We start from the raw sequence: 16,224 nt of genomic DNA, 5'->3' as shown, positions 1-16,224 counted from the left end.
ATGGTATGCATAACACAGAATTTAGAATATAGACTACAGGACACTGAATATAGAATATAGAATATAGAAATTAGAACACAGAATATAGAATAGAGAATTTAGAATAATGAATGCAGAACACAGAATTTAGAATATAGAATACAGAATACTGAATATAGTATTTAGAATATCGAATGTAGAACACAGAATTTAGAATATAGAATACGGATTGCAGAATATAGTATACAGAATACAGAATTTAGAACACAGAACATAGAATATGGAAACAGAATACAGAAAACAGAATTTAGAACATGGAATGCAGAACACAGAATTTAGAAAGTAGCACACAGAATACTGAATATAGAATTTAGAATATAGAATGTAGAATACAGAATATAGAATATAGTATACGGAATGAAGCATATAGAATGTAGAATATAGAATGAATAACACAAAATATAGAATATAGAATAAAGAATATAGAAGCCAGAATTTAGAATATGGAATGCAGAACACAGAATTTAGAATATAGAATAGAGAATACTGAATATAGAATTTAGAATATACAATGTAGAACAGAAAATTTAGAATATATATAGAATACAGAATGCTGAATATAGAATTTAGAACATGGAATGTCGTACACAGAATTTAGAGTATAGAATACAGTATACTTAATATAGAATTTAGAGAATGGAATGCAGAAGACAGCATTTAGAATATAGAATACAGAATACTGAAGACAGAATTTATAATATAGCATGTAGAACACAGAATATAGAATGTAGATTACGGAATGCAGAAAAGAGTATACAGAATATAGAATGAAGTACACAGAATATAGAATAGGGAAAACAGGATATAGAACCCAGAATTTAGAACACGGAATGCAGAACACAGAATTTAGAATATAGAATACAGAATACTGAATATAGGATTCAGAATATAGAATGTAGAACACAAAATATAGAATATAGAAGACGGAATGCAGAATATAGAATGAAAAACACAAAATAAAGAATATAAAATTGAGAATACAGACCACAGAAATTAGATCATGGAATGTAGAACACAGAATTTAAACTATAGCATACAGAATACTTAATCTACAATTTAGAACATAGAATGTAGAACACAGAATTTAGAATATAGAACACCGAATTCTAAATATAGTATTTAGAATATAGAATGTAAAACACAGAATATAGAATATAGAAGAGAGAATTTAGAACACAGAATTTAGAACATGGAAAGAAGAACACAGAATTTAGACTATAAAATACAGAATACTGAATAGAGAAATTAGAATATAATATGTAGGACACAGAATATAAAATACAGAATACAGAAAATAGAACGCAGCATTTAGAACATGAAATGCAGAAGCCAGAATTTAGAACATAGAATACAGAATACTGAATATAGAATTTAGAATATAGAATGTAGAACACAGAATTTAGAATATAGAATGCAGAATATATAACCCAGTATTTAGAACATGGAATGAAGAACACAGAATATAGAATATAGAATACAAATACTTAATATAGAATTTATAATATAGAATGTAGAACACAGAATATAGAACATAGAATACGGAATGCAGAATATAGAAGGTAGAAAATAGAATGTAGAAAACAGTATATAGGATATGGAAAAAAGAATACAGAACCCAGAATTTAGAACATGGAATGCAGAACACAGAATGTAGAATATAGAAAACAGAATACTGAATATAGTATTTAGAACATGGAATGCAGTACACAGAAATTAAAATAGGGAATACAGAATACTGAATATAGAATTTAGAATATAGAATTTAGAACACAGAATATAGAATATAGAATACGGAGGCAGAATATAGAATGTAGAATATAGAATGAAGAATACAATATATATAATATAGAATATATAATATAGAAGCCAGAACATAGCACATGGAATTCAGAACACAGAATTTAGAGTTTAGAATACAGAATACTGAATATAGAAATTAGAATATAGAATGTAGAACACAGAATATAGAATATAAAATACAGAATATAGAACCCAGAATTTAGATCATGGAATGCAGAACACAGAATTTAGAATATATATTACAGTATACTGAACATAGAATTTAGAACAAAGAATGCAGAACACAGAATTTAGAATATAGAATACAGAATACTGAATATAAGATTTAGTATATAGAAGTTAGAAAATAGATTATATGTTTTAGAGGAGAGAATTTAGACAATGGAATGCAGAACACAGAATTAAAAATATAGAATACAGAATATTGAATATAGTATATAGGACATGGAATGCAGTACACAGAATTTAAAATAGAGAATAAAGTATACTGAATATAGAATTTAGAATATAGAATGTAGAACACAGAATATAGAATATAGAATACGGAGGCAGAATATAGAATGTAGAATATAGAATGAAGAATACAATATATATAATATAGAATATATAATATAGAAGCCAGAACATAGCACATGGAATTCAGAACACAGAATTTAGAGTTTAGAATAGAGAATACTGAATATAGAAATTAGAATATACAATGTAGAACACAGAATATAGAATATAAAATACAGAATATAGAACCCAGAATTTAGATCATGGAATGCAGAACACAGAATTTAGAATATATATTACAGTATACTGAACATAGAATTTAGAACAAAGAATGCAGAACAAGAATTTTGAATATAGAATACAGAATACTGAATATAGAATATAGAATATAGAAAGTAGAACACAGAATAGAGAATAGAGAATTTAGAACATGGAATTCAGAACACTTAATTTAGAATATAGAATACAGAATACTGAATATAGAATTTGGAATATAAAAGGTAGAACATAGAATATATAATGTAGAATACGGAATACAGATTATAGAATACAGAAAATAGAATTTAGAACACAGAATATAAAATATGGAAAAGAGAATATAGAACACAGAAATTAGAACATGGTATGCAGAACACAGAAATTATAATATATAATACAGTATACCTAATATAGGATTTAGAATATATGATGTAGAACACAGAATTTTAAATATAGAATACAGAATACTGAATATAGAATTAAGAATATAGAAAGCAGAACACAGAATATAGATTAAAGAATAGAGAATTTAGAACATGGAAAGCAGAACACAGAATTTAGAATATAGAATACAGAATACTGAATATAGAATTTAGTATATAGAAAGTAGAAAATAGATTATATATATTAGAATAGAGAATTTTGAACATGGAATGCAGAACACAGAATTAAGAATATAGAATACAGAATACTGAATATAGAATTTAGAATATAGAATGCAGAACACAGAATTTAGAATATTGAATACAAAATGCTGAATATAGGATTTAGACTATAGAATATAGAACACAGAATTTAAAATATAGACCACAGAGTACTGAATATAGGATTTAGAAAATTGAAAATAAAACACAGAGTACAGAATATAGAATACAGAATATAGAATCAAAAATTTATAACATGGAATGCAGAACACAGAATTTAGAATACAGAATACAGTATACTGAATATAAAGTTTAGAATATAGAATGTAGAACACAGAATACAGTATATGGATAACAGAATACAGAACCCAGAATTTAGAACATGGAATTCAGAACACAGAATTTAGAATATAGAACACAGAATTCAGAATATAGAATAGAGAATTTACAACATGGAATGCAGAACACACAATTTAGAATATAGAATACATATTACTGAATATAGGATTTAGATAAAGAAAGAAGAACACAGAAATTAGAATATAGAATACAGAATATTGAATATAGAATTTAGTATATAGAAAGTAGAACACAGAATATAGAATATAGAGTACAGAATATAGAACCCATAAATTAGAACATGGGATACAGAACACAGAATTTAAACTAAAGCAAACAGAATACTTAATCTAGAATTTAGAATATAGAATGTAGAATACAGAATTTAGTATATAGAACACAGTATACTTAACATACGATTTAGAATATAGAATGTAAAACACAGAATATAGAATATGGAAGAGAGAATAAAGAACACAGTATTTGGAATATAGAAAACAGAATACTGAATATAGAATTTATAATATAGAATGTAGAACACAGAAAATAGAACATAGAATACGGAATGCAGAATATAGAATTTAGAATATAAAATGAATAACACAAAATATAGAATATAGAATAGAGAATATAGAACACAGAATTTGAAACATGGAATGTTGAACACAGAATTTAGAAAATAGAATACAGAATACTTAATATAGAATTTAGAATAGGAATGTAGAACACAGTATATAGAATATAGATTACGGAATTCAGAATATAGAAAACAGTATATAGAATGTAGAAAACAGAAAATAGATTATGGAAAACAGAATACAGAACCCAGAATTTAGAAAATAGAATGCAGAACACAGAATTTAGAATATTGAACACAGAATACTGAATATAGAATTTAGAACATAGAAAGCAAAACACAGAATTTAGAATATACAATACAGAATATTGAATATAGAATGAAGAATATAGAATGAAGAACACAAAATATGGAATATAGAATAGAGAATATGAACCCAGAATTTAAAATATAGAATGCAGAACACAGAATTTAGAATATAGTATACAGAATACTGAATATAGAATTTAGAATATAGAATGTTGAACACAGAATATAGAATATAGAATAATGAATAAAGAATTTAGATTATAGAATGTAGGACACAGAATAGAGAATATAGAATACGGAATGTAGAATATAGAATACAGAATATTGAATATAGAACACAGAATATAGAATACGGACAACAGAATACAGATCCCAGAAGTTAGAACATGGAATGCAGAACACAGTATTTAGAATACAGAATAGAGAATATTGCATATAGAATTTAGAATATGGATTGTAGAACACAGAATATAGAATATAGTATAAGGAATACTGAATAAATTAATTAGAATATAGAATGTGGAACACAGAATATAGAAATAAGAAAACGGAATACAGAATATAGAATTTAGAATATAGAAAGTAGAAATCAGAATATAGAATATAGTATTAAGAATATTGAATCCAGAATTTAGAACATGGAATGCAGAACACAGAATTTACAATATAGAACACAGAATACTGAATATAGAATTTATAATATAGAATGTAGGACACAGTATAAAGCTTATAGAATATGGAATGCAGAATATAGAATGTAGAATATAGAATGAAGAACACAAAATAAAGAATAGAGAATATAGAAGCGAGAATTTAGAACATGGAATGCAGAACACAGAATTTAGAATAGAGTATACAGAATACTGAATATAGAATTTAGTATATACAATGTAGCACACAGAATATAGAATATAGAATACGGAATGTAGAATATAGAACACAGAATATAAAATATGTAAAACAGAATACAGAACCCTGAATTTAAAACATGGAATGTAGAACACAGAATTTAGAATATAGGATACAGTATACTGAATATATTACTTAGAACATAGAATGTACAACACAGTATAAAGGATATAGAATACGGAATGCAGAATATAGAATGAAGAATATAGAATGAAGAACACAAAATATGGAATATAGAATAGAGAATATTGAAACCAGAATTTAGAATATGGAATGAAGAACACAGAATTTAGAATATAGAATTCAGAATACTGAATATACAATTTAGATTATAGAACGCAGAACACAGAATTTAGAATATAGTATACAGAATACTGAATATAGAATTTAGAATATAGAATGTAGAACACGTTATAAAGAATATAGAATAAGGAATGCAGAATATAGAAGGTAAAATATAGAATGATGCACACAAAATTTAGAATATACAATAGAGAATATAGAAGCCAGAATTTTAACATGGAATGCAGAACACAGAATTTTAAATATAGAATACAGTATACTGAATATAGAATTTAGAATAGAGAATGTAGAACACAGAATATAGAAAATAGAATACGGAATGTAGAATATAAAATACAGAATATAGAATATAGAACACAGAATATAGAATATGGAAAACAAAATACAGCACCCAGAATTTAAACATGGAATGCAGAACACAGAATTTTGTATATAGAACAAAGAATACTGAATATAGAATTTAGAACATTGAATGCTGAAAACAGATTTTAGAATATAGAATACAGAATACTGGATATAGAATTTAGAACATGGAATGCAGAAAACATTATTTAGAATATAGAATACAGAATACTGAATGTAGAATTTAGAATATAGAATGAGGAACACAGAATACAGAATAGAGAATAAAGAATATTGAACCCAGTATTAAGAACATGGAATGCAGAACACAGAATTTAGATTATAGAATACATAATACTTAAAAAACAATTAAAAAATTGAATGTAGTACACAGAATATAGAATATAAAACACATAACACTGAATATATAATTTAGAATATAGAATGTAGAAAACAGAATAAAAAATATAGCTTAGAGATTATTGAAGCCAGATTTTGGAACACGGAAATCAGAACTCAGAATTTAGAATATAGAATACAGAATACTGAATATACAATTTAGAATATAGAATGGAGAACACAGAATTTAGAATATATAATAAAGAATACTGAATATAGAATTTAGAATTTAGAATTTAAGACAAAGTATATAGTATGTAGTATACAGAATAAAGAATCCAGAATAAAGAACATGCTATGCAGAACACAGAATTTAGAATATAGATTACATAATACTGAATATAGAATTTAAAATATAGAATGTAGAACACAGAATTAATATTATAGAATACAGAAATCTGAATATAGTATTTAGAATATAGAATGTAAAACACAGAATACAGAATATAGAAGAGAATTTAGAACACAGAATTTAGAACATGGAATGAAGAACACAGAATTTAGACTATAAAATACAGAATACTGAATAGAGAAATTAGAATATAATATGTAGGACACAGAATTTAAAATATAGAATACAGAAAATAGAACCCAGCATTTAGAACATGAAATGCAGAAGCCAGAATTTAGAACATAGAATACAGAATACTGAATATAGAATTTAGAATATAGAATGTAGAACACAGAATTTAGAATATAGAATGCAGAATATATAACCCAGTATTTAGAACATGGAATGAAGAACACAGAATTTAGAATATAGAATACAAATACTTAATATAGAATTTATAATATAGAATGTAGAACACAGAATATAGAACATAGAATACGGAATGCAGAATAAAGAATGTAGAAAATAGAATGTAGAAAACAGTATATAGGATATGGAAAAAAGAATACAGAACCCAGAATTTAGAACATGGAATTCAGAACACAGAATTTAGAATATAGAAAACAGAATACTGAATATAGTATTTAGAACATGGAATGCAGTACACAGAATTTAAAATAGAGAATACATTATACTGAATATAGAATTTAGAATATAGAATGTAGAACACAGAATATAGAATATAGAATACGGAGGCAGAATATAGAATGTAGAATATAGAATGAAGAATACAATATATATAATATAGAATATATAATATAGAAGCCAGAACATAGCACATGGAATTCAGAACACAGAATTTAGAGTTTAGAATAGAGAATACTGAATATAGAAATTAGAATATAGAATGTAGAACACAGAATATAGAATATAAAATACAGAATATAGAACCCAGAATTTAGATCATGGAATGCAGAACACAGAATTTAGAATATATATTACAGTGTACTGAACATAGAATTTAGAACAAAGAATGCAGAACACAGAATTTAGAATATAGAATACAGAATACTGAATATAGAATATAGAATATAGAAAGTAGAACACAGAATAGAGAATAGAGGATTTAGAACATGGAAATCAGAACACTTAATTTAGAATATAGAATACAGAATACTGAATATAGAATTTGGAATGTAAAAGGTAGAACATAGAATATATAATGTAGAATACGGAATACAGAATATAGAATACAGAAAATAGAATTTAGAACACAGAATATAAAATATGGAAAAGAGAATATAGAACACAGAAATTAGAACATGGTATGCAGAACACAGAAATTATAATATATAATACAGTATACCTAATATAGGATTTAGAATATATGATGTAGAACACAGAATTTTAAATATAGAATACAGAATACTGAATATAGAATTAAGAATATAGAAAGCAGAACACAGAATATAGATTAAAGAATAGAGAATTTAGAACATGGAAAGCAGAACACAGAATTTAGAATATAGAATACAGAATACTGAATGTATAATTTAGTATATAGAAAGTAGGAAATAGATTATATATTTTAGAATAGAGAATTTAGAACATGGAATGCAGAACACAGAATTAAGAATATAGAATATAGAATACTGAATATAGAATTTAGAATATAGAATGCAGAACACAGAATTTAGAATATTGAATACAAAATGCTGAATATAGGATTTAGACTATAGAATATAGAACACAGAATTTAAAATATAGACCACAGAGTACTGAATATAGGATTTAGAAAATTGAAAATAAAACACAGAGTACAGAATATTGAATACAGAATATAGAATCAAAAATTTATAACATGGAATGCAGAACACAGAATTTAGAATATAGAGTACAGAGCACTGAATATAGAATTTAGAATATAGAAAGTAGAACACAAAATATAGAGTATAGAATAGAGAATTTAGAATATTGAATGCAAAACACAGAATTTAGAATATAGAATACAAAACACTGAATATAGAATTTAGAATATCGAATGTAGAACACAGAATATAGATTATAGAATACGGAATGCAGAATATAGTATACAGATTACAGAATTTACAACACAGAATATAGAATATGGAAACAGAATACAAAACACAGAATTTAGAACATGGAATGCAGAACACAGAAATTAGAATATAGAACACAGAATACTGAATATAGAATTTAGAACATAGAATGTAGAATACAGAATATAGAATATAGTATACGGAATGAAGATATAGAATGTAGAATATATAATGAATAACACAAAATATAGAATATAGAATAAAGAATATAGAAGCAAGAATTTAGAATCTGGAATGCAAAACACAGAATTTAGAATATTGAATACAGAATACTGAATATAGAATTTAGAATTTAGAATGTAGAACACAAAATTTAGAATATATATACAATACACAATGCTGAATATAGAATTTAGAACATGGAATTCCGAACACAGAATTTAGAATATAGAATACAGTATACTGAATATAAAGTTTAGAATATAGAATGTATAACACAGAATACAGAATATGGATAACAGAATACAGAACCCAGAATTTAGAACATGGAATTCAGAACACAGAATTTAGAATATAGAACACAGAATTCAGAATATAGAAAAGAGAATTTACAACATGGAATGCAGAACACACAATTTAGAATATAGAATACATATTACTGAATATAGGATTTAGATAAAGAAAGTAGAACACAGAAATAAGAATATAGAATACAGAATATTGAATATAGAATTTAGTATATAGAAAGTAGAACACAGAATATAGAATATAGAGTACAGAATATAGAACCCATAAATTAGAACATGGGATACAGAACACAGAATTTAAACTATAGCAAACAGAATACTTAATCTAGAATTTAGAATATAGAATGTAGAATACAGAATTTAGTATATAGAACACAGTATACTTAACATACGATTTAGAATATAGAATGTAAAACACAGAATATAGAATATGGAAGAGAGAATAAAGAACACAGTATTTGGAATATAGAAAACAGAATACTGAATATAGAATTTATAATATAGAATGTAGAACACAGAAAATAGAACATAGAATACGGAATGCAGAATATAGAATTTAGAATATAAAATGAATAACACAAAATATAGAATATAGAATAGAGAATATAGAACACAGAATTTGAAACATGGAATGTTGAACACAGAATTTAGAAAATAGAATACAGAATACTTAATATAGAATTTAGAATAGGAATGTAGAACACAGTATATAGAATATAGATTACGGAATTCAGAATATAGAAAACAGTATATAGAATGTAGAAAACAGAAAATAGATTATGGAAAACAGAATACAGAACCCAGAATTTAGAAAATAGAATGCAGAACACAGAATTTAGAATATTGAACACAGAATACTGAATATAGAATTTAGAACATAGAAAGCAAAACACAGAATTTAGAATATACAATACAGAATATTGAATATAGAATGAAGAATATAGAATGAAGAACACAAAATATGGAATATAGAATAGAGAATATGAACCCAGAATTTAAAATATAGAATGCAGAACACAGAATTTAGAATATAGTATACAGAATACTGAATATAGAATTTAGAATATAGAATGTTGAACACAGAATATAGAATATAGAATAATGAATAAAGAATTTAGATTATAGAATGTAGGACACAGAATAGAGAATATAGAATACGGAATGTAGAATATAGAACACAGAATATTGAATATAGAACACAGAATATAGAATACGGATAACAGAATACAGATCCCAGAAGTTAGAACATGGAATGCAGAACACAGTATTTACAATACAGAATAGAGAATATTGCATATAGAATTTAGAATATGGATTGTAGAACACAGAATATAGAATATAGTATAAGGAATACTGAATAAATTAATTAGAATATAGAATGTGGAACACAGAATATAGAAATAAGAAAACGGAATACAGAATATAGAATTTAGAATATAGAAAGTAGAAATCAGAATATAGAATATAGTATTAAGAATATTGAATCCAGAATTTAGAACATGGAATGCAGAACACAGAATTTACAATATAGAACACAGAATACTGAATATAGAATTTATAATATAGAATGTAGGACACAGTATAAAGCTTATAGAATATGGAATGCAGAACATAGAATGTAGAATATAGAATGAAGAACACAAAATAAAGAATAGAGAATATAGAAGCGAGAATTTAGAACATGGAATGCAGAACACAGAATTTAGAATAGAGTATACAGAATACTGAATATAGAATTTAGTATATACAATGTAGCACACAGAATATAGAATATAGAATACGGAATGTAGAATATAGAATACAGAATATAGAATATAGAACACAGAATATAAAATATGTAAAACAGAATACAGAACCCTGAATTTAAAACATGGAATGTAGAACACAGAATTTAGAATATAGGATACAGGATACTGAATATAGTATTTGGAACATAGAATGTACAACACAGTATAAAGGATATAGAATACGGAATGCAGAATATAGAATGAAGAATATAGAATGAAGAACACAAAATATGGAATATAGAATAGAGAATATTGAAACCAGAATTTAGAGTATGGAACGAAGAACACAGAATTTAGAATATAGAATTCGGAATACTGAATATACAATTTAGATTATAGAACGCAGAACACAGAATTTAGAATATAGTATACAGAATACTGAATATAGAATTTAGAATATAGAATGTAGAACACGTTATAAAGAATATAGAATAAGGAATGCAGAATATAGAAGGTAAAATATAGAATGATGCACACAAAATTTAGAATATACAATAGAGAATATAGAAGCCAGAATTTTAACATGGAATGCAGAACACAGAATTTTAAATATAGAATACAGTATACTGAATATAGAATTTAGAATAGAGAATGTAGAACACAGAATATAGAAAATAGAATACGGAATGTAGAATATAAAATACAGAATATAGAATATAGAACACAGAATATAGAATATGGAAAACAAAATACAGCACCCAGAATTTAAACATGGAATGCAGAACACAGAATTTTGTATATAGAACAAAGAATACTGAATATAGAATTTAGAACATTGAATGCTGAAAACAGATTTTAGAATATAGAATACAGAATACTGGATATAGAATTTAGAACATGGAATGCAGAAAACATTATTTAGAATATAGAATACAGAATACTGAATGTAGAATTTAGAATATAGAATGAGGAACACAGAATACAGAATAGAGAATAAAGAATATTGAACCCAGTATTAAGAACATGGAATGCAGAACACAGAATTTAGATTATAGAATACATAATACTTAAAAAACAATTAAAAAATTGAATGTAGTACACAGAATATAGAATATAAAACACATAACACTGAATATATAATTTAGAATATAGAATGTAGAAAACAGAATAAAAAATATAGCTTAGAGATTATTGAAGCCAGATTTTGGAACACGGAAATCAGAACTCAGAATTTAGAATATAGAATACAGAATACTGAATATACAATTTAGAATATAGAATGGAGAACACAGAATTTAGAATATATAATAAAGAATACTGAATATAGAATTTAGAATTTAGAATTTAAGACAAAGTATATAGTATGTAGTATACAGAATAAAGAATCCAGAATAAAGAACATGCTATGCAGAACACAGAATTTAGAATATAGATTACATAATACTGAATATAGAATTTAAAATATAGAATGTAGAACACAGAATTAATATTATAGAATACAGAAATCTGAATATAGTATTTAGAATATAGAATGTAAAACACAGAATACAGAATATAGAAGAGAATTTAGAACACAGAATTTAGAACATGGAATGAAGAACACAGAATTTAGACTATAAAATACAAAATACTGAATAGAGAAATTAGAATATAATATGCAGGACACAGAATTTAAAATATAGAATACAGCAAATAGAACCCAGCATTTAGAACATGAAATGCAGAAGCCAGAATTTAGAACATAGAATACAGAATACTGAATATAGAATTTAGAATATAGAATGTAGAACACAGAATTTAGAATATAGAATGCAGAATATATAACCCAGTATTTAGAACATGCAATGAAGAACACAGAATTTAGAATATAGAATACAAACACTTAATATAGAAATTATAATATAGAATGTAGAACACAGAATATAGAACATAGAATACGGAATGCAGAATAAAGAATGTAGAAAATAGAATGTAGAAAACAGTATATAGGATATGGAAAAAAGAATACAGAACCCAGAATTTAGAACATGGAATTCAGAACACAGAATTTAGAATATAGAAAACAGAATACTGAATATAGTATTTAGAACATGGAATGCAGTACACAGAATTTAAAATAGAGAATACAGTATACTGAATATAGAATTTAGAATATAGAATGTAGAACACAGAATATAGAATATAGAATACGGAGGCAGAATATAGAATGTAGAATATAGAATGAAGAAGACAATATATATAATATAGAATATATAATATAGAAGCCAGAACATAGCACATGGAATTCAGAACACAGAATTTAGAGTTTAGAATACAGAATACTGAATATAGAAATTAGAATATAGAATGTAGAACACAGAATATAGAATATAAAATACAGAATATAGAACCCAGAATTTAGATCATGGAATGCAGAACACAGAATTTAGAATATATATTACAGTATACTGAACATAGAATTTAGAACAAAGAATGCAGAACACAGAATTTAGAATATAGAATACAGAATACTGAATATAGAATATAGAATATAGAAAGTAGAACACAGAATAGAGAATAGAGAATTTAGAACATGGAATTCAGAACACTTAATTTAGAATATAGAATACAGAATACTGAATATAGAATTTGGAATGTAAAAGGTAGAACATAGAATATATAATGTAGAATACGGAATACAGAATATAGAATACAGAAAATAGAATTTAGAACACAGAATATAAAATATGGAAAAGAGAATATAGAACACAGAAATTAGAACATGGTATGCAGAACACAGAAATTATAATATATAATACAGTTTACCTAATATAGGATTTAGAATATATGATGTAGAACACAGAATTTTAAATATAGAATACAGAATACTGAATATAGAATTAAGAATATAGAAAGCAGAACACAGAATATAGATTAAAGAATAGAGAATTTAGAACATGGAAAGCAGAACACAGAATTTAGAATATAGAATACAGAATACTGAATATAGAATTTAGTATATAGAAAGTAGGAAATAGATTATATATTTTAGAATAGAGAATTTAGAACATGGAATGCAGAACACAGAATTAAGAATATAGAATACAGAATACTGAGTATAGAATTTAGAATATAGAATGCAGAACACAGAATTTAGAATATTGAATACAAAATGCTGAATATAGGATTTAGACTATAGAATATAGAACACAGAATTTAAAATATAGTCCACAGAGTACTGAATATAGGATTTAGAAAATTGAAAATAAAACACAGAGTACAGAATATTGAATACAGAATATAGAATCAAAAATTTATAACATGGAATGCAGAACACAGAATTTAGAATATAGAGTACAGAGCACTGAATATAGAATTTAGAATATAGAAAGAAGAACACAAAATATAGAATATAGAATAGAGAATTTAGAATATTGAATGCAAAACACAGAATTTAGAATATAGAATTCAAAACACTGAATATAGAATTTAGAATATCGAATGTAGAACACAGAATATAGATTATAGAATACGGAATGCAGAATATAGTATACAGATTACAGAATTTACAACACAGAATATAGAATATGGAAACAGAATACAAAACACAGAATTTAGAACATGGAATGCAGAACACAGAAATTAGAATATAGAACACAGAATACGGAATATAGAATTTAGAATATAGAATGTAGAATACAGAATATAGAATATAGTATACGGAATGAAGATATAGAATGTAGAATATATAATGAATAACACAAAATATAGAATATAGAATAAAGAATATAGAAGCCAGAACTTAGAATCTGGAATGCAAAACACAGAATTTAGAATATTGAATACAGAATACTGAATATAGAATTTAGAATTTAGAATGTAGAACACAAAATTTAGAATATATATACAATACACAATGGTGAATATAGAATTTAGAACATGGAATTCCGAACACAGAATTTAGAATATAGAATACAGTATACTGAATATAAAGTTTAGAATATAGAATGTAGAACACAGAATACAGAATATGGATAACAGAATACAGAACCCAGAATTTAGAACATGGAATTCAGAACACAGAATTTAGAATATAGAACACAGAATTCAGAATATAGAATAGAGAATTTACAACATGGAATGCAGAACACACAATTTAGAATATAGAATACATATTACTGAATATAGGATTTAGATAAAGAAAGTAGAACACAGAAATAAGAATATAGAATACAGAATATTGAATATAGAATTTAGTATATAGAAAGTAGAACACAGAATATAGAATATAGAGTACAGAATATAGAACCCATAAATTAGAACATGGGATACAGAACACAGAATTTAAACTATAGCAAACAGAATACTTAATCTAGAATTTAGAATATAGAATGTAGAATACAGAATTTAGTATATAGAACACAGTATACTTAACATACGATTTAGAATATAGAATATAAAACACAGAATAAAGAATATGGAAGAGAGAATAAAGAACACAGTATTTGGAATATAGAAAACAGAATACTGAATATAGAATTTATAATATAGAATGTAGAACACAGAAAATAGAACATAGAATACGGAATGCAGAATATAGAATTTAGAATATAAAATGAATAACACAAAATATAGAATATAGAATAGAGAATATAGAACACAGAATTTGAAACATGGAATGTTGAACACAGAATTTAGAAAATAGAATACAGAATACTTAATATAGAATTTAGAATAGGAATGTAGAACACAGTATATAGAATATAGATTACGGAATTCAGAATATAGAAAACAGTATATAGAATGTAGAAAACAGAAAATAGATTATGGAAAACAGAATACAGAACCCAGAATTTAGAAAATAGAATGCAGAACACAGAATTTAGAATATTGAACACAGAATACTGAATATAGAATTTAGAACATAGAAAGCAAAACACAGAATTTAGAATATACAATACAGAATATTGAATATAGAATGAAGAATATAGAATGAAGAACACAAAATATGGAATATAGAATAGAGAATATGAACCCAGAATTTAAAATATAGAATGCAGAACACAGAATTTAGAATATAGTATACAGAATACTGAATATAGAATGTTGAACACAGAATATAGAATATAGAATAATGAATAAAGAATTTAGATTATAGAATGTAGGACACAGAATAGAGAATATAG

This window comes from Vicugna pacos, unplaced genomic scaffold (genome assembly GCF_048564905.1).
Source record: "Vicugna pacos unplaced genomic scaffold, VicPac4 SAC-SAT, whole genome shotgun sequence".
Classification (NCBI taxonomy): Eukaryota; Metazoa; Chordata; class Mammalia; order Artiodactyla; family Camelidae; genus Vicugna; species Vicugna pacos.
This window is presented reverse-complemented; position numbering follows the sequence as displayed.